The sequence below is a fragment of the Heloderma suspectum genome, chromosome 1 (assembly GCF_057233095.1).
Source record: "Heloderma suspectum isolate Gila_16-S chromosome 1, 16-S_ref, whole genome shotgun sequence".
In the NCBI taxonomy this organism is placed as follows: domain Eukaryota; kingdom Metazoa; phylum Chordata; class Lepidosauria; order Squamata; family Helodermatidae; genus Heloderma; species Heloderma suspectum.
In genome coordinates this window covers 214,118,715-214,137,884 of record NC_139458.1, presented here as the reverse complement: position 1 = coordinate 214,137,884, position 19,170 = coordinate 214,118,715, and the positions used below count along the sequence as shown (strand labels likewise).

The 19,170-nt window shown below is 46.2% G+C and overlaps 1 long non-coding RNA gene across 2 annotated transcripts in view; it reads right to left on the bottom strand.

Moving 5' to 3' along the window:
* The window catches only part of LOC146358739 (uncharacterized), a 25,327-nt gene continuing 6,157 nt past the window's right edge, over positions 1 to 19,170 (bottom strand). For both annotated transcript variants that reach the window (XR_014785582.1, XR_014785581.1), the window contains 2 exons: positions 1,748 to 1,842; positions 1 to 1,230 (listed from right to left, as the gene is read on the bottom strand). This is a non-coding gene — a long non-coding RNA (uncharacterized LOC146358739). The remainder of the gene's footprint in view (positions 1,231 to 1,747; positions 1,843 to 19,170) is intronic.

Here is a 19,170-nt window from a genome sequence, read left to right as displayed (position 1 = left end):
GGTTACCAAAAACAGTTTTATTGATTAAACTTCAGTAATTATGTCATTTCTGACAGCCATTCATAAATGCGAGGTATCGATTTTACTCTCCTTTGAAATCGCACAGGTACTGCTTTAGAAAGAGTCAGTAATTAGCCCCTTCATAAAGAGTGCAGGAGCAGGGAGGGAACCAGGGGTGGGAAACAAGCCCCTCTCATTTCCACAGTGGCAGAGCAGGGGTTGATGACATTTAGCTCCCCCCCTCCCCCGACTCAGCAGCGGTTTTATGAATAGGAAAAGCAGAATCACCACAGGAGGCAAGTGTACAAATTAATCAGTTCTGGTACAGTCCTGATTTCAATCCAGAACTACACAGCAACTACCACTTACATTCACAGTATTGCCAAAACGAAATCGCGCTTTTGCGCATTAGGAGTTCTATGTTATATCGATACAATGTTTATTTCGATATTTCAATGTTTATGCAAAAAAGTCCCAGCTTTTCCACAAAGGAAAATATCCTGCTGGCACTACGTTTTACACCAAGGTTTTGGGTGTGGTATTGGCCATTGGATACCTTCTCTGGTGGCCTCTTACCCATTACCCTGCATTGCCTTCAGGAAGCAGAGGGGGTGGGACAAGGCTCTCTGGATGATGACGTGCATCTGTGCTGCTGGGACTCCACCCAAGCCATCTCCAAATAATACAAATTAGGGTGCCATGTGACCTGTGAAAACCCCAGGCTTGGGTGTGGGATAGTCTGCTTCTTTTAGCACAATGTGTCCCCTTATGGAGCAAAGTGAAAATCATTAAAAAGCACAGAAAAGCTGAGAGCATTCTCAAAAGGTTGTTGTGAAGATCTCCCTTGGAAGCAGACATTACCTTTGCATGCACAGAGGCTTTGCACTGCTACAGGCAGCTCTTTGCAGATGTGGAATTTGTAAAGTTGATACCCTATTTTTTTTCTGCACTTCCTTTTCCTGGAGAGGTGGAAAAAAAATTCCCCAAAACAGAAGCCTTTTTTTTACACTCCTGGACAGGGCTGGCACTTTAAAGTATGCCTCCTCCCCACCCCAGTAAGCTTAACCCAGTAGTTCACCTTCTTCCCCATGCGTTCTCCATTCCCAAGAAGGGAATACATGAGGAGGATTCCAGTTTCTCTCTCTCTCTGAGCAGGGGATCATAAACAGTGAGCAACGCTGTTCTCAGGAAGGATCTCCTTTGCTGCTCATTGAAGATTTTCCCAAACACCTAAAAATGAACCAACAATAAACCTCACTTAGTCCCCCGACCAAAATGAAGCCAAAAGATGTCTAAGCAGACTTGCATATGTTCATCCCATAATCCCAGCTTCTCCCTTTCTCTCTTGCATCTCTCCGTTATGTCTTGCACAGTCACAGACTGTAAGTTCCTTGGGGCAGGGACCTGTCCCTTCTGCCCATGTTAGTCTGTGAAGGACCATGTGCACTGATAATACCATGTAAATAACAGCAGTTAAAATCCTCCTCCTCATCACAAGCAGTCATGCTACTAAGGTAGGGGGAAGTGGTATTTGCAGGAACTGCCTTGTACTGCAGTTCTCTGGCCCCATGGATTTGTCCATGCCACTGTGCAGACACTTCTGAACTGAGTGGTTCCCAAATGGAAACAAATGCATCAACAACAGTCTGTCCCTCACTGCTCCCATGGAGCAGGAAATCTACTGGAGAAATTTGGCAGGGAATGGGGGTGTCTGGCACCCAAGAGTGCCACAGAGGGACATGCTTACCTCTCCAACTCTCATTGTGTTGACATACGACAGCATCTTCTTTTCCCGTTGATGTTCTCTGCACCAGAGGTCTTTGGCATCAGTCCTGCTTACTCCTGACAGGGAGACACCAGATGTTAAAGCTTCGTTGCTCTGAACATGATAATCTAGGGCAGCGGTGGGGAACATGTGGCCGCCCAGGTGTTGTTGGGCTACAGCCCCAGCATAGTCCAGGCTGAGGGATGATGGGAGTTGCAGTCCAATGAGATCTGGATGGCCCCAGGTTGCCCACTCGTGATCTAGGGTCTTTCTCACATCATGGCTGGGGGTCTTCTGTTCCCTTTGGGTGATAACTGCTCTGTCTGCAGGGGGCTGTGATTTAACTCTTAAGAGGATTTCTCGGACACCTCTCCTGTCTAACTGTAGCAGAGGTCTGAGGCAAGACTGAAGAAAGGAAGGTTCACGTCTGCCTTATAACAGCGAACCTGGAATGCCATTGCAGGCTTATTTCCTACCTCTGTGATTGCTCTTGGGACAGGGCCTATGAATCACACATTTTTTGAACAAGATGAAGGCCATGACCAAAGGAAAATCACATCAAAAATACAAATAACTGGAAAATAACAAATGAAGAAGTGAAACACACATATACTAACAGTGTGGACCCTATGCTTCAGGATCCTCCAATGTACCAGCAAAGTTTGTTCTGATTTTCTTTGCTGATAGTGCAAACATCAATATTGTATAGGTAGTTCTCATGTCCAGGTCTGACAGCAAATAACAGACTGTTTCTGTATCTGAAGCAAACTCATGAGTTCCTAGGATACCAGCTATAAATGCCATGCAACAGGGGACATTTCAAAAGGTGGGGGCTATTGGAGAAGGGCAGGGCTGGCCCTACCATTACAAAGAGTAAGGCAGATGCCTCAGGCAGCAGGCTCTGAGTGTGATGAAAGGCCAGCAGATTATTAGTTCTTTAGTTTGTTATCCTTGTATTTTTACTAAGAAGGAACAGGAGAGGCGTTTGTGGGATTTTCTGCCTCAGGTGCCCCAATAGCTTGGCTGGCCTTGGCTTGGCACTATGCACCTTGATGTGTATGGGCTGGTGGGGATCACATCATTAGCTGCTCCACCTCAGGCAGAAAAATGGCTTGGGTCAGTGCTGAGCGACCATTTCAGCCAGGGTTCAGGCCAGGTTTTGGCACAGAAACAGACGTGGTTTCCATGTATGATGACCCATGCCAGGAGAAAGACATGGGGAGTGGGACCCTGTTGATTCTCCTTGATATCTCGGTGGCTTTAGATATCATCAACCATGATATCCTTCTGGGGCTGCTGTCTGAGACGGGAGCGGGGGACATTGCACTGCAGTGGTTTTGTGCCTCCTTGGCTGGCTGGCTCCAGAAGGTGGTGCTTGGGGGATATAGCTCAGCCCCATGGATTCTCCAGTACCGGGTTCTGCAGGGGGCAGTTCTGTCCCCCATAAAGTTTAAAATCTACATGAATCCATCGAGTGAGGCTATCCAGAGCTTTGGAGTGCGTTGCCATCACTGTGCTGCTGACATGCAGCTCTGTTTCTCCCTTTCGTCCTCATCAGATGGATGTGCTAGATTGTGCCTGGCTGTGACAATGGACTGCATGAGGGTAATGCAATGAAGCTCAATCCACACAAGAAGACTGTGAGATGTTCTTAAGTGGGTGGTTCTTCTGACCAGGTGGAGGGTGTTCATCCTGTTTTGGATGGGGTTGCATGCCCCCTGAAGGAGCAGGTTGATAGCCTGCTCCTTTCGTTCTCCTGGAGCCATCATTGTCACTTGAGGTTCAGATGGCCTCAGTTGCACAGAGTGCCTTGTACCAGCTATGGCTGGTGGTCCAGCTATGTCCCTATCTAGGCAGGAATAACCTGGCTCCAGTAACCTCAAAGCTAGAGTACTGCAACATGCGGTACATGGAGCTGCCCTTAAGGAGAGTTCAGGAGCTGCAGCTTGTGCAAAATGCAGCAGCCAGATTGAGAGCAGGGACCGGGGGCCTGAGCATATGATACCGATTCTGGTCTGATTGCCCTGGCTGCCTGCACGTTTCCGAGTTGTGTGTGTGCGGAGGGGCAGGATTCACTGCTCTGCCTCGGGCAGCAGAATGTCTTGGGCCAGTCCTCAGAAATGGAGAAAAGCTGAATGAGACGGTAGTCTCTCTCTAGTAGAGTCAGCTTGGTGGAGAACACAGGCTTACTGAAGAATCTGCTGAGGGGATACATACGAGGAGCTGCGGCCAGAGGTTGTCATCTTATTTCACTTGGCACGTGGAACTCGGGCATCCAGCAGAGCGCAGGACATTCCCACAAGTGCCAGCTCCGGGTTTCGGAGGGCCCCTGGGCAAGACTCCCTCAGTGGGCCCCTCCGCCAGTGAGCCTGCCTTCTCCCCACCATTGTCCCCGGCTTCTCTTGCTCCTCCTCCTCCTCTCCCTCAGCATGGCTCCGCTGGCTTGCTGGACAGGCCGAGAGCCAGGGAGCACGCAGGCAGCGGCATCCACTGCCGCTCCTCCTCCTGACCGCCAAGGCTGTCTGGGCAGGGCGAGAGGCAGGCGAACACGCAGGTGGCAAGGGTGAAGAGGAGGGGCAGTTCCAGGGGCTCTTGTCAGAGGGCCCCTGCTGAAGTGTGGGCCCTTGGCAGGTGTCCAGCCATGTTTACCCTGGGGGCTGGTCCTGGTTTCAACAAGGAGCTGCTGTTGCATTGTTTCCCGCTTACTTGCCTTTCTGGTGCAGGAGTAACTCATCAGTGTCTTGGGGTCACTAATACAAAGGGAGAGCTCTGCAACATGGTGCCCCACATGTGGGATTTCCCAGGGGTTCTAGAGGGCAGGAGCACAGGGGCTGTAACCTACACTGAGCGCCTCAGGAACTCTCAGTAACCTTCTCCCTTCCCAAAGTGAACAGTCCTAGTCGGAAATCTCTGAGAGAATATACCCTTTTGCCTGCCTTTGGACGGTGGGGGTTACGGGAGGACTCTGACAGGATGAGCATAGGCAGCCTAAAAGTGTATCGGCAGAAGAGCGAGCCCCTCACAGTGCAAGGTGAAGGAGGCAGCTCTGGACTGTATCGCTTCTGCTCTGAGGAGTCCCAAGGCACCTACTGAGCGAGGGGTGCCAGATGGTACGTGGCAGGGTGGACGGGAGCAGAGCCAACGAGGATGGCCTGGGGAGAGGCTAGTCGAGGCAGCACCAAAAGGGATACAAGAGGAGGACACTCACCTCTTGCAGCAGGCAAAGTCCATCCCAGCAGCCCCCTCCCCTGATTATTGGTTTTCCCCTGTCCAACTCCCTCAAATAGATGTCTCCGGGAGCGGAGGGGCGCACAATTCCCAGTATGCAACAGCTGCAGAGGCTGGGATGAATCAGAAGGCCAGTTAAAGCCAAACTGTTCCACTCTCAGGTTCACTCTCCAATATTATTCCTTACTCATCACTCCCTTTAAAAAGACCCAAGACAACTTACAACAAAAATGATTAAACATACAAAATATAAAATAGTTAAAAACAATTTCCATGAAAAACAAAACATAAAGAAGCAATTAAAAATCAGTAGAGATCATAATCAAAATAACATGCATAAAAAGCCCACCATATGCCTAAAGCTGGGTTCCCCACATATTTTGGGTTAGTGGACACACATGGAATTCTGAGAATGCGTCATGGGTGCTCTCAGCAAAATGGCTGCCATGGAGTGGCTTGCCCATTCTTAAAATGGCTACCTTGACAGACATGGCCAATCTCTAAACACTCATTTCCCAGCAGGCAAATGGGTGTGACCAAAAGAAAAGTAACATCAACAGAGATGGGCTCTGAACTCCCAAACACAATGGCACGCTTCTGAACCTAAACAAGATGGTGTCAGAGAGCAGTACTTCATGTTGCAGCATGCCGGCCTTCCAATAAAAGAACAATACAAAAAAATATTGTAAGAAATGAATTAAAAAGCAGGAGGGGGAGGGAGCCTGGCAGGCACCAAGAGAGGTGTCCGCAGGCAAGTGGATGCCCATTGGCACCACACTGGAGGCACCACATTGGCTCCACCACACTGGAGCTTGTGGGCTACTTGCATCGAAATCTGGCATCAGTGCAGCAGAGCAGGGAAGCGCTGTTTTTGATGGCCCGGACTCTGCATGGGGTCTTTGGAGTGCAGCCAGAAATGGATGTGCTGTAAGGGGAAGCGGCACCTCAGAAACATTGCACTGGGCTAACCTGTGACACTTGTAACCTTGTCCTCCAAATGGCAGCCGTGTGCCCCCAAATGAATGTGCTCCTCGGCCTACAGTCTTAGTCGCATATCCCAAACAATCCTACGTGAGCTCTGCTCTTCTTGGGCTACCGACTGGGTGTCTAAATTGCCCCATCAAGCTAAATAGGCTGTCAGGCTGCTCCTGGCCTCCCTAAATCCTAGCATGGATGGAGACATGTTCTCTTGTTCTTGGTTCTAAGGGAAACAAAAGCCGCGTGTAGTCAAACGCGTACCCTGGATTTTAGGAAAGCTGATTTTAATATACTCAGAACAATGATCAGTAAGGTCCCATGGCAAGCGACTCTCACGAGAAAAGGAGTCCAAGATGGGTGGGAGCTTTTAAAAAAGGAAATTCTCAAGGCACAATCACAAACAATTCCAACAAGAAGAAAAGTTGGAAGACAACAGAAGAAGCCAATGTGGCTTCACAAAAAGCTTAGAGATGACCTGAAAACAAAAAAGGACACATACAGGAAGTGGAAGGAAGGACAAGCAACAACAGAAGAGTACAGGCAGGTAGCACAGAATTGGAGGGATGGCGTCAGGAAGGCTAAAGCTGAGAACGAGCTGAGGTTAGCGAGGGATGCTAAAAACAACAAAAAGGCTTTCTTCAGCTACATGCATAGTAAAAGACAGAGGAAAGAAATGGTGGTTCAGCTATTAAATAAGGATGGCAAAACGATAACAGATGACAAAGAAAAGGCAGAGGTGCTCAATTCCTACTTTGGCTCAGTCTTCTCCCAAAAGAGGGTCTATGACCCCCCTGGCAAAGGCAAAGTACAGGCTGAAGGGGCAGGACTGCAGCTTGAGATCGATAGGCATATGGTCAAGGAACACCTAATTACTTTGAATGAGTTCAAATCTCCAGGGCCAGATGAACTGCATCCTAGAGCAATAAAGGAACTGGCAGAAGAACTCTCAGAACTGCAGTCTATTCTCTTTGAGAAATCATGGAGGACGGGTGAAGTGCCAGATGACTGGAGGAGGGCTAATGTGGTCCCTATCTTCAAAAAGGGTAAAAAGGAGGAACCTGGAAATTACAGACCAGTCAGTCTGACATCAATCCCTGGGAAAATTCTGGAGCAAATGATAAAGCAATCCATCTGTAAGCACCTTGAAAACAATGCAGCGATTACTCGAAGCCAACATGGATTTGTCAAGAACAAATCCTGCCAGACGAATCTGATCTCATTTTTTGATCAAGTAACCTCCCTTGTGGACCGTGGGAATGCTGTAGACATAATATACCTCAACTTCAGCAAAGCTTTTGACAAAGTGCCTCATGATATCCTGATGAGCAAACTAGCTCAAAGTGGGCTAGATGAAACAATGATCCGGTGGATCCACAGTTGGCTACAGAATTGGACTCAAAGAGTGCTTATCAATGGGACCTTCTCAAACTGGGGAGAGGTAACGAGTGGGGTACCGCAGGGCTCAGTCCTGGGCCCAGTGCTCTTCAACATTTTTATTAATGACTTGGAGGAGGGAATGCTGATCAAATTTGCAGATGACACAAAATTGGGCGGGATAGCTAATACTTTGGAAGACAGAAACAAAATTCAAAGTGATCTTGATAGACTAGAGCGCTGGGCAGAAAACAACAGAATGACATTTAATAGGGATAAATGCCAAGTTCTGCACCTAGGAAAAAGAAACCAAATGCACAGTTACAAGATGGGGGATACATGGCTCAACAACACTACAAGTGAGAAGGATCTTGGAGTTGTTGTCGATCACAAGCTGAATATGAGCCAACAATGTGATGTGGCTGCCAAAAAGGCCAACACTCTTTTGGGCTGCATTCATAGAAGCATAGCTTCCAAATCCCGGGAAGTACTAGTTCCCCTCTACTCAGCACTGGTTAGGCCTCACCTAGAGTATTGTGTCCAGTTCTGGGCACCACATTTTAATAAGGATGCAGACAAACTGGAGAGGGTTCAGAGGAGGGCAACAGAGATGATCAGGGGACTGGAAACAAAGCCCTATGAAGAGAGATTGAAAGAACTGGGCATGTTTAGCCTTGAGAAGAGAAGACTGAGGGGAGATATGATAGTGCTCTTCAAGTACTTGAAAGGTTGTCACAGAGAGGAAGGCCAGGATCTCTTCTCAATCAGCCCAGAGTGCAGGACACAGAATAATCGGCTCAAGTTGCAGGAAGCCAGATTCCGGCTGAACGTCAGGAAAAACTTCCTGACTGTTAGAGCAATATGACAATGGAACCAATTACCTAGGGAGGTGGTGGGCTCTCCCATACTGGAGGCGTTCAAGACGAGGCTGGACAGCCATCTGTCAGGGATGTTCTGACTTGGATTCCTGCACTGAGCAGGGGATTGGACTCGATGGCCTTGTAGGCCCCTTCCAACCCTACTATTCTATGATTCTGTACCCTGAAGTGGAAGAGTCCACCACCACTTTCTTCTGAGAAGGGCTAAACTGGCTTTGTGTGGAAAACTTTAGGCCGAGTGAGGCAACTGCCTCAGGTGGAAGCTGCTGGGGTCAGGGACCGTGGTGGCAGCCTCTCAGGGATTCTCAGAAGTCCTCTGGCTGTTCCAGTCTTTGGAAGGACAGAGCAGAGCATGCCACGCAACCTGTCCAGGGCCTCCAAACTAGCCAGCTGCCTGTGGTTTGGTGGAGGATGCTTTCCCATCGCCATTGTTGAGATCCGCTTCTGTACATGCCCTGAGGACAGGTTGCCATCTTGTCCTCCGCCTTAGGCAACAAAAGATCTTGGGGCAACCTTGCTTCAATGCACTTGTGTCTAGGATTCAGGACAGATGTTGAGCTGTCGGGTCCTCCTCCAGCAGTGACCTCAACATAATTTTGAGGGCTGCTGATGTTCTGAACAGAGCTTGGAAGTGAAAGAGAATGCCATATCATGCTTGGTACATTTCCTCCTTTGCAACGCATTCCTGTGAACAGACAAGCCAGTGTTAAGGTGCTCTGAAAGCGCGACACTCCTCCCAGAAGTGGCTCTGTGGATTCTGGACAATAAGGTGGGCTTGTGAACTCTCTAACTGGTAACCTCTTCCTAGCCTCCTCCTGCCTTCTCTGGGCCACACAGGTTTGCCCACTGCATTCCAAGCCTGAAAGTGTTTCCGAGATTCAAGTAAGCCAAGGAATCAATTCCTGCAGGCACTGATGTGTATTTTCACTGGTCTGATGAGCTGAAAAAAGAATTTACCTGCTGGCTGGCATTGTTCCCGACATCCATACTAATGACCCCATGTAGGGCAAGACGCAAGGCAGATGACTCCAGCTCTGCTTCAACAGGAGGCTTGATTGTGCTGGCAGGGGCAGGGTGGAGGAGAAAGTATCAGAAGATGCACCTTGAGGAAGGGCTGGTCATCTAGGTTGTCACAAGGTCATTGATGCACCCACCAATAGTCTGCCTGGAAGGTGCAAAAACTCTGCAGGGGCGCTCCTCTTGGGCCTAGAGAAGAACTGCCCTTCAGGCTCAAAACACCACACTGTGTGGAAGGAGAACAGGGCTAGATCCTCAGGCTCTCAGGCCGTGTTTCCCAAGGTAACACGAGGCAAATGCTGCTAAGACTTGTGGGCGCTTGCTAGGGGAGTCAAAAGCTCCTCTCTGGCTCCTCCCAGAGCAAAGACCTCCCAGTTCTTTCCTCAAATACTATTTGTGTTGATAATACTGAGGGACAGCCTCTTCTTTTCCATGAGGTATTTGCTTTTCTGGCCACCCCCTGTGCATAAGTGCATTGAAGCAAGGTTGCCCCAAGACCTTTTGTTGCCTGATATGCCCCTGGCACCTTTCCTACAATGGCTCTGAATGGGAGTGGAACTGCGGAACTGGACATTACACTCTAGTCCTGCACAGAGGAAAATGTGCAGAGAACTGGAATAGTGATGGAATCAAAAGGGATGCTCATGGGCTAAACAACCATTATGGAAACTGTCCTAGGATCTGCTTCCACACTAGTAATTTAGCCTGGATTGGGCATCATTCATCCACTCCGTTTTTACTGAGGAATCCCAGACATCATTGCCAACAACTGACAAAACACTATTTGTTCAATTTTCTTCTTTGCCCCTTCTTCTAAAGTGGCTTCAGTTTCTCAACATTTGTCACTTTGTTGTTTCCTGTTCACTCTCATGCCCCTGAATTAGTCAGTTTGTATTCTCTGCAGGGGGGAAGCTTTAATTACCATTTTTTTCTTTACAAAGCAGGTGTTCATACATTTTTTTTTTATTATCATAATTTCAGAATTGTGATTATACAGAAAAACGATTACAGAGGAATTCTTTTGGCTGAAAATCAACAATTAATTAAATTCAGGGACACATGGCTGAACAGGAAGCAACTATTTAAAGTGTCAGAAACCAAGAAGCAGAAGCGAACTTAAAAGAAACAAGGGGGAAAATATTAAGTAACGGGGCAGTTGGTGAATAGGAGTTACTTCTGAGTAAACATGCAGTGAGTAGGCTCTTATTCCATGGGGACATACTTTGCTGGATTTTTCTGGGGAATATAGAGGTATAATAAGTATCCCTGTCTGAATTTCACTAATTTCCATCTGATTGTTAAAAGCAATGCCTCCACAACTCTAAAAATCCCTAGTGTAGAAGAAAGATATGAGGGAAGCATCTGCGCTGAGGGTTTTTTTTTTTTACCTTCTCTCCATCCTTCATATAATTTAGAATGATGTTTCTTGGCTCCTCAGGAATAACGGCTTCCCTGGGGCACCCCTGAGATGTGCCAATGTTTTTGGAGACAGAGATTTTGCGCCTGCACAGATGGTACCATTTTGTGTTTGTGTGTCCTGTCAGGGGGCAGATCTTGTTCCTTGAAAAGAACTTCTTTAAACACCAGCACCTCCGATGGGCACTTGATGGTGCCTTCAGGACAGTCTCCTTTGCTTGTGCCGGTAGGAGAATTTGGTTTCCTTTTCGGAAGGAAGCTTTGCAGCTTTTACAGCTTAGGAGAAGATGAGAAATGTGGCTTGCAGAGTCCTCCTCACCGAAATTCAGTGCCTAGACTACTTCAGTGCTTAGGCTACTTCACTCTTGAGGCTTTATATAGATTCATTTCTTATTATTGATTAAAAATATGTTTAGATGGCCCTTCATCCTCACAGATGCCAGGGCAATGTACAGTGGGCATAATTAAACTTAATCCTACCAAGATAAAAATACAATAAAAGAATAAATAAAAGCTTCACAAACAGTTTAAAGGCAGCTAAAACAATAGATTAACCAACATAACCACACTTAAAATGCCTGGGCAAAACAAAAACCGGTTTGGCCTGGAGCTGCAACGATTGTAATACTAGAGCCAGTCATGCTTCTATGGGGAAGGTATTCCGCAATTCGGGGGGGGGGCACCATAGAGAAGCCTCTCTTGCTTGTTGCCACATAGCGTATGTCCACCGAAGAGGGCACAGAAAGCTTTCCCTTTGCTGAATTCAGTGTAGTAGATGAATAATGAGCTTATTGTGAAGAGCTTGGGCATAGATTACTGGTTATTTAGCATCTCGGCTGTGCTGGGCTCTCTGTGCCATTTGGCAGGCTGTGGGGAGTATGATTTCAATGGGAAGGGCAGCGCACAGGACAAGTCATATCCGTGCACTGTCTGGTCCTCCCAGTTTCAATCATGGACCTCCCTCCCCTTGCCCACCAGGTAAGTACTGGGAAAAGCTGTTTCCAGCACAAATCAGCTGTGCGGTGGGGGTGAGGGAGAGCTTCAGTGAGGTCTCAGCATGCAAGGGGGAGGGGCGTAAACCACTTAATTGACCATGGCTTGGTTTGACTTGTGGGTATTTGCTGTGGCTTCACGATTTTATGTCACATTGTTTTCACTGATTGTATCCCTGCCCTGTGAGGTTTTATATAGGCAGATCAGAAATATTCAAAAAATGAAATAATCCTCCCATCTCTGCACACTGAGCTGGAAAGAGAGCATGTGTATGTGTCTTTGGATCTGGGTCTTTGGGTCTATATGTGTGGGCACCTGGCCCTGGGGGACAAAATGGTTGCCCAGCCCTGCTCTACACAGAAAGGGATGGTTTCCTCACACTCAAGGACAGAAATGGGTTCTAGTTCCATGATCCAAACGCCTCCCCTTCAGACTGCCTTATTGTTATCCAGGCATTATTTCTTTTTGCGGACTCAGCACAGCCTCTTGTGTATACCTCTTGGGGTTTGCCCTTGCTCTGGAATGAAATAATTCTCCTTGAAATGATTTTTTATTTTATTTTTATTATTAAATTTATTAATCGCCCATCTGGCTGGTCACCCAGCCACTCTGGGCGATGTACAACATACAATAAAAACAGTTTAAAACAATAAAATTCTACAATAAAAACATTTTCTAAAATACCCTAACCCACCCCAAATGCCTGCCTGAACAACAACGTTTTTAATGCACGACGGAAGCTCATTAAAGAGGGGGCATGACGGAGTTCCCTAGGGAGGGAGTTCCACAGAGTGGGGGCCACCACAGAAAAGGCCCTCTCCCTCGTCCCCACCAGTCTAGCTGTCCTGGTTGATGGGACAGAGAGAAGGCCATCCAAGGCTGATCTTGTTAAGCGGCCTGTCTGGTGCTGCTGGAGGCGCTCCTTAAGATAGGCTGGGCTGGAACCATATAGGGTTTTAAAGGTCAAAACCAACACCTTGAATTTGGCCCGGAAAACAACTGGTAACCAGTGCAACTCCTTCAGCACTGGAGTGATGTGATCTCGCTGGCGGCTGCCTTTAATCAGGCGAGCCGCCGCGTGCTGTACCAGCTGCAGCTTCCGAACCATCTTCAAGGGTAACCCCACGTAGAGCGCATTACAGTAGTCTAAACGAGAGGAGACCAGGGCATGTACTACCGATGGGAGCAGATGGTCGGGAAGGAAGGGGCGCAGCCGCCGTATCAGATGGAGTTGATACAGCGCTGTCCGGCTCACAGCTGACACCTGAGCCTCCATGGACAGCTGGGAGTCCAAAATGACCCCCAGGCTGCGGACCTGGTCTTTCAAGGGTAGCCGTACCCCATTCAACACCAGGTCAACATCCCCCAGCCTCCTCTTGTCTCCCACCAAAAGTACCTCGGTCTTGTCAGGGTTCAGCTTCAGCCTATTCCTCCCCATCCAGCCACTCACCGTCTCCAGACATTTGGACAGGGATTCTACGGCCAACCTTGGTGAAGATTTAAACGAGAGGTAGAGCTGCGTGTCATCCGCATATTGATGACACTGCACCCCAAACCTCCTGATGATAGCCCCCAGCGGCTTCACATAGATGTTAAATAGCATCGGGGAGAGGATGGAACCCTGTGGCATCCCACAAGTAAGTGGCCACGGGTCCGAAACCTCCTCTCCCAGTGCTACCCTCTGGTACCTGCCGGAGAGGAAGGACCGGAACCACCGCAATACGGTGTCCCCAATGCCCAACCCCTCCAGGCGTGGTCAACGGTATCGAAAGCCGCTGAGAGGTCGAGGAGAACAAGGAAGGAGCATTCACCCCTATCCAGAGCCCTCCTCATATCATCTACCTCTATCATCATATCATAAGAAGATTTTCATTATCTTCCTGCTTGAACATGAAATGCTCTGGTATTTTTGCTTATCATAAGTTTCTCCTGTTTTTTGCATCCTCAGAATAGCACAGCTTTAAGACTGCCAAGTGCCTAACACAGGGGCAGAGCTTCAGAATACAGGCCATGGGGCCCAAGGAGAGTACAGATGGCAGCAGTACCCCAGTGTGATGGGTTATCAACCCCCTTCCACTGGCCTAGAAACAGTGTTCATTTGCAAAACATGGCATCCTGGGGGTACCTTTTACTTTTCGCCTCTCTGCTCCCGATAGCAGGGAGGCTAAGAGAATCTGCGGTATTGATCACAGGTTGATGGGCAGAGTTCTGCAGATGTCCCTCTCCCCACAAGTTACTGAAGCATTAAACCAGTCGTGAGTGTAACCTTCTGAAGGGAACCCTGCCTTGACTGTGGAGGAAGGAACCCCCTCAGAATGAGCTGGATGATGACCAGACCAGGATGGAGAAGCTGCTGAGAAATTCTACATACATTCTTTCCCTCCTTGCACTTCTCTCTCAATAGCATAATCCCACAAGTGCTAACAAAATGTGAGAGAAACACATTCATCCCTCTCTCTCCAAGAGCATTTCTGCCCATCTGGCCTCTGAACCAGGTGAGTCACGTGTCATGGGGGGGGGGGGCTCGGCCTCTCACAGTGGCCTTAGCAACCAAGCAGCCATGGGCATGCTGCTCTTCACTGCCACTGTTCTTGGGGTGGCCTTTAATCCGTGTTCAGCCTTTTACTATGACATATGTTTGCTTTGATTCAGGCTAGATCTGCACATGCACTTACTATGAAGAGCTTCATATTTGTTTTAAAAGAGAATTCCACGGTCCGTACAAAGGGCATATTTCCTCTCACTTTCTGGCAATGTAAACAGAGATTCAGTGCATCCCAGTGTGTAATGAGGTTCAATGTAGCTCCCACTGGTTTTCTCACTTTTCTTTCTTGATAACACAGAAAACACACACACCCTGTTTTAAGATATCTGCCATTACCTCATCTCAATATGAACTTGATATAATCCACCCTATGCAAATGTTATTTTTCAGAGTCGTACCATTCAAAGAGAGAGTCTCTCTGAATCCTCATTCTGCAGACAATTGAAGTTAACGTTACTAATATAAAACTTGCTTCTTCTCATGATTCCCAGCCAGTTATAGCTCTCTCCATTCTGATCAATGCAAATGCTGGCTCCAGCAACAGCTTAGCCTGCCTGTCAGGTCACATGCTGCACCGGAGGCTGCTCTCAAAGGGCCCCCTCCATGGCGGAAACACTATTCATATGATTTGATCTCTGGGGACTCTGGGAATGGCAGTGGAGGTGGTGGGCAGGAAAACATGCTCCGGCGGGGCCCTGGGGCTGCCCCCACTGCTTTGACACTAAGGTAAGTTCTTGGCCTTCGAGACAAGGAAACGGGGAGGCGGTGGACAAGGTGGGGGCTCAATGCGAGCCCCTTTCAGCTGTTTGCACGCGAGGCTGCCTTGGGAAAGTGGTGCCAGGACTCTAGAACTTATGAACTATAACCAATAGCCTCTCCCTAGTGTCCTCCTGTCTTGCCTGGGGTACCCTGCGTCCCTGATGGACTGTGTCTCAGGGATTCAAATATGACCAGGACTTGAATACCACCGGCCGTGGGGACGTATTTGCAACACTACCAATGAGTTTAATAAGATTTTACTTGGTCGCTGACACTGTCGTTCCTGATGTCCATGCCAATTACGCCTTGTAGAGCCAAGCATAAAACGCATAATTCCAGCTCCAGGTCAAGTGGAGGCTTGATTTTAGGGCCAGGGTGGAGAGGAAAGTATTAGATTATGTACCACAAAGGGGGGTAGAATAGAAAGTAATTGATGCACCCACCAATAGGAGGCCTGGAATTTGCAAAACCCCTGCCTTGAGAAGCACAGACCTTCAGGCTCCAAACGCCAAGGAGGCATAGTGAGGGATTCCCCACTGAGGGCTGAAGGAGAATAGAAGAGCTAGATCCTTGGGCCCTGAGGCCACATTTCCCCCCTTTTATTTTTTATTTTTGCTTACAACAAACAAAACAATACAGACAAAAAAGAAAAATAGCAATAACCCTCCCCCATCCCCCACAACAACTCGCTGGGAATTTTTTTTATCAAATCCAATCAGCAAGGTGAGTCCTTAAATATAAACATATAGTGTCCTCAATGAAAACTAATATACAACTGATACATAAATTTCATAAACTTATTTCCTCAACTCCCCTAAAGCATTTCGAATGCACTGGGTAGTTTAGTCCTTGTTGCCGATGTGTTTGTATGTATAATAAAAGGTCACCAGTCCACATGAAATGATTCCTTCTTTTAGGAAGGAATCCTTTACACCCTTTATAATTCTCAATTTTTCTGTGAGATTTTTTGAGAGGGCAATTCCCCATGTTATGTTATATCAACTTCCAATAGTTAAACCCTTTGCATCTTTCCATTTCCTGGCTATCAGCAATCTTGCTGCAGCTAACAACCCCCCCACCAATTTTATATTAAATCAATTTTTACTTTCCCTATAGTATAGGTTGAGTAAAGCCTACTCAGGTGTTTTGGAAATCTCTTTTCTCCAAATAAGTGATATTTCATGAAATAACATCTAAAATTTTGCAACTTTCTCACAGTCCCACCAGGACTGTGCACAATGCACAAAGGTACCCTTCTGACCACATCCCCTCCAACAATTAATGGAGAATGATTTGTTTATATAGGCTATCCTGACCAGGATCAGGTACCATCTCTGTATTATTTTTAGAGTTGTCTCCCTAAACTTGATTGAAATTGAGCTATAAGAAAATTTATCCCACATAGTATTCCACTGTTCATCCTCAATATCTACATTCCATTCCATTTCCCATATTCCTTTAAAATTTGTTTTAGATCCCATATTGATCTCGATTAATATTTTATATAATTGTGAAACCAGACCTACTTTCTCTCCTAAGATATTCTGCATTAATTTTTCAAAACTGGTTAGTTCCCTACATCCTTGCCGTTTTATATTTTCTCGTCTAATAAAGGAACTAAGCTGATACCACATCATCCAAGTTATCTTACTGTTCTGTAAATTATTCCTCCAGTGATCCCAGGAGATAGGATGTCTGTTTACATAACAGTCTTGTAATTTCCCAAAATTTACCTCTTCTAAAATTTCTTTATTAGTCTATCATTGGAGTGAAAATCTGGGTGTCCACTAATGGGGATAAGAGAAGGAATCCCAGGGATTAATTTTTCCTTCTGAAATCTCCGTATTTTCCAACCTGGTTATCACGTCGAATGAGGAATTTGCATACTCTGTTTTATCTGTTTTTTTTATATATGGTATAGTATAAAGATTTTCCTTTTGTAACCAAGATTGCTTTATTCTTACCCATTGTTTTGTGTCTTCTTTCCTAACCGCCATTATTGAGATCACATGATGGATCTGAAATTCTTCATAATAAAGCTTTAAACATGGAATCCCCCAACCTCCCTCTCTGACAAATCTATAGTGAAAAGGCTTAATTGTTCGGGGGTTCTTCTTCTTAAAAATAAAAAAAACCTCCAATTTTTGTTGCCAAATTTTGAACCATTGTTGCAGGATTTCAATAGGAAGTAAGTAAATTAAGTATGTAAATTTTGGCAGTACCATCATTTTTATTAAAGAAATTCTGCTTGAAAGTGAGAATGGCTTTTTACTCCAATTATTCAGATCTTTCTTAACTTTTTTTCATAGTTCGCCATAATTATAACTAAAGAATATGGAAAATTTTCTTGTAACTTGAACCCCTAAATACCTAAAAGAACGTTGCACTAAGGGAATTCCTTACTTTTTAGATATATATAGCGGATCATTAGGATTTAGAGTTAAACAAAGAAGGTCTGATTTATCAAAGTTGACTCTCAGCCCAGATACTAAATAAAACTGTTGTAAGTCAGCTTGTAATTCACCTGATGCAGTTTTTGGATCTGTTAACATTAAAATCATGTCATCTGCATATAGGTTAATGACCTGTTCTTGTCCCTGTATTTTTACTCCTTTTATTTGCACATTATGCCTTCATCTATCAGCCAAAAATTCTATTACCATAGCAATAAGTAATGGTGAGAGTGGACGCCCTTGCTTTGTTCCTGATGCAATCCGAAAAGGTTGTGATTCAAAGTTACTAAACCGAATGGTAGCCATGGAGGGTACATAGATAATTTTTAATACATGCTGAAAATGGGGCAAGGGGGCAGATTTATATGTTGTTGCTTCGTGAAATAAAAAATTTAAATTTACGCTATCAAAGGCTTTATATAAATCAAGTGCCATGATTCCTAAATGAGAATGAGGTGGGTTTTTTTTACTGTATTCTATTATATTAAATCTTCTTACAGAATCAACTATATACTGACATGGTAGGAAGCCACACTGATCAGGATGAATCACCTTCATTAAAATTTTCTTTAGTCTATTAGCCCAAATGGAAGCAAACATTTTATAGTCTACATTAAGAAGTGACATAGGTCGGTAAGAATCTGGCTTCTCTGGATCTTTATTTGGTTTTAATAACAAAACTATTCTGGATTGGTGCCAGGCTGATGGTTAATGTGCACCGCCTTGAATAGTGTTAAATAAATTTAACAGGTATGGGCTAAGTATTTCTTTATAAGTTTTGTAGAGTTCCAGGATAAATCTATCTTTTCCCGGTGATTTATGACTCTTCAGCTTCCTAATTACATAGTTATTTCCTCCATCGTAACTGGGCGTTCTAAGGCTCTCTTCACATCTTGGTTTTTTAGCAGGCTCATTCTTCTTTAATCACTGGTTTTCGTGGGAGCTTTAGATGACTCCGCTGCTCTCCTGCTGCTATCTGACAATTTCCCCTCCCTCTTTCTGTGTTTATTTTTATTTATTATTACATTTATATCCCGCCTTTTTTCCTCCTTAAGGAACCCTAGGCAGCGTACATAATCCTCCTCCTCCATTTTATCCTCACAACAACAACCCTGCGAGGTGGGTTGGGCTGAGAGTCTGTGACATTGGCCCAAAGTCACCCAGTGAGCTTCCATGGCCAAGTGCAGACTAGAAGTCGAATGTACTGACTCCCAGTCCAGCACTCTAGCCATTACACCACACCAGATCTCACTGGTTATCTGAGAATGGGGAAAACCCAGCATTTCCTGTGCTTGCAATTGAAATTGCCACTTCCCCCCTGTGTATTTCCCCTTTAGCGCTTTGTCCCGCTTTGTGTGGGTGTGTGCTAGAGGGTGTTGCTGGGCGGTCTTGAATAACATTGTCATGACAACAAATCACAACAAATCAGTGGGAGAATGGGGGTTTCCGCCTCTCTCCCATTCCACTACAGGGGTGGGCGCTTGAACTGTAAAGCGGTTAACCATCCCAAATGCTTCTCCGGGATCCCCTTGAGCACAGTAATGTTTACTTCTGAGTAAACTCACTGGCTGTAAGGCTTTCCTTTCCTGGGAGTTAGTGCCATTGAAATCTGTGTGGCTTGCTTCTGAGTAGGCATGCATAGGAGTGCATTGTAAGTCTACTTAGAGTAGCAGTCTTAAGGTCTCCCATCCCCTTCAATTCATGTACTTGGAACCTCCCCCTCCCATTGACTTCACTAACTGCTTCTTCTCCCTTTTGCTCACA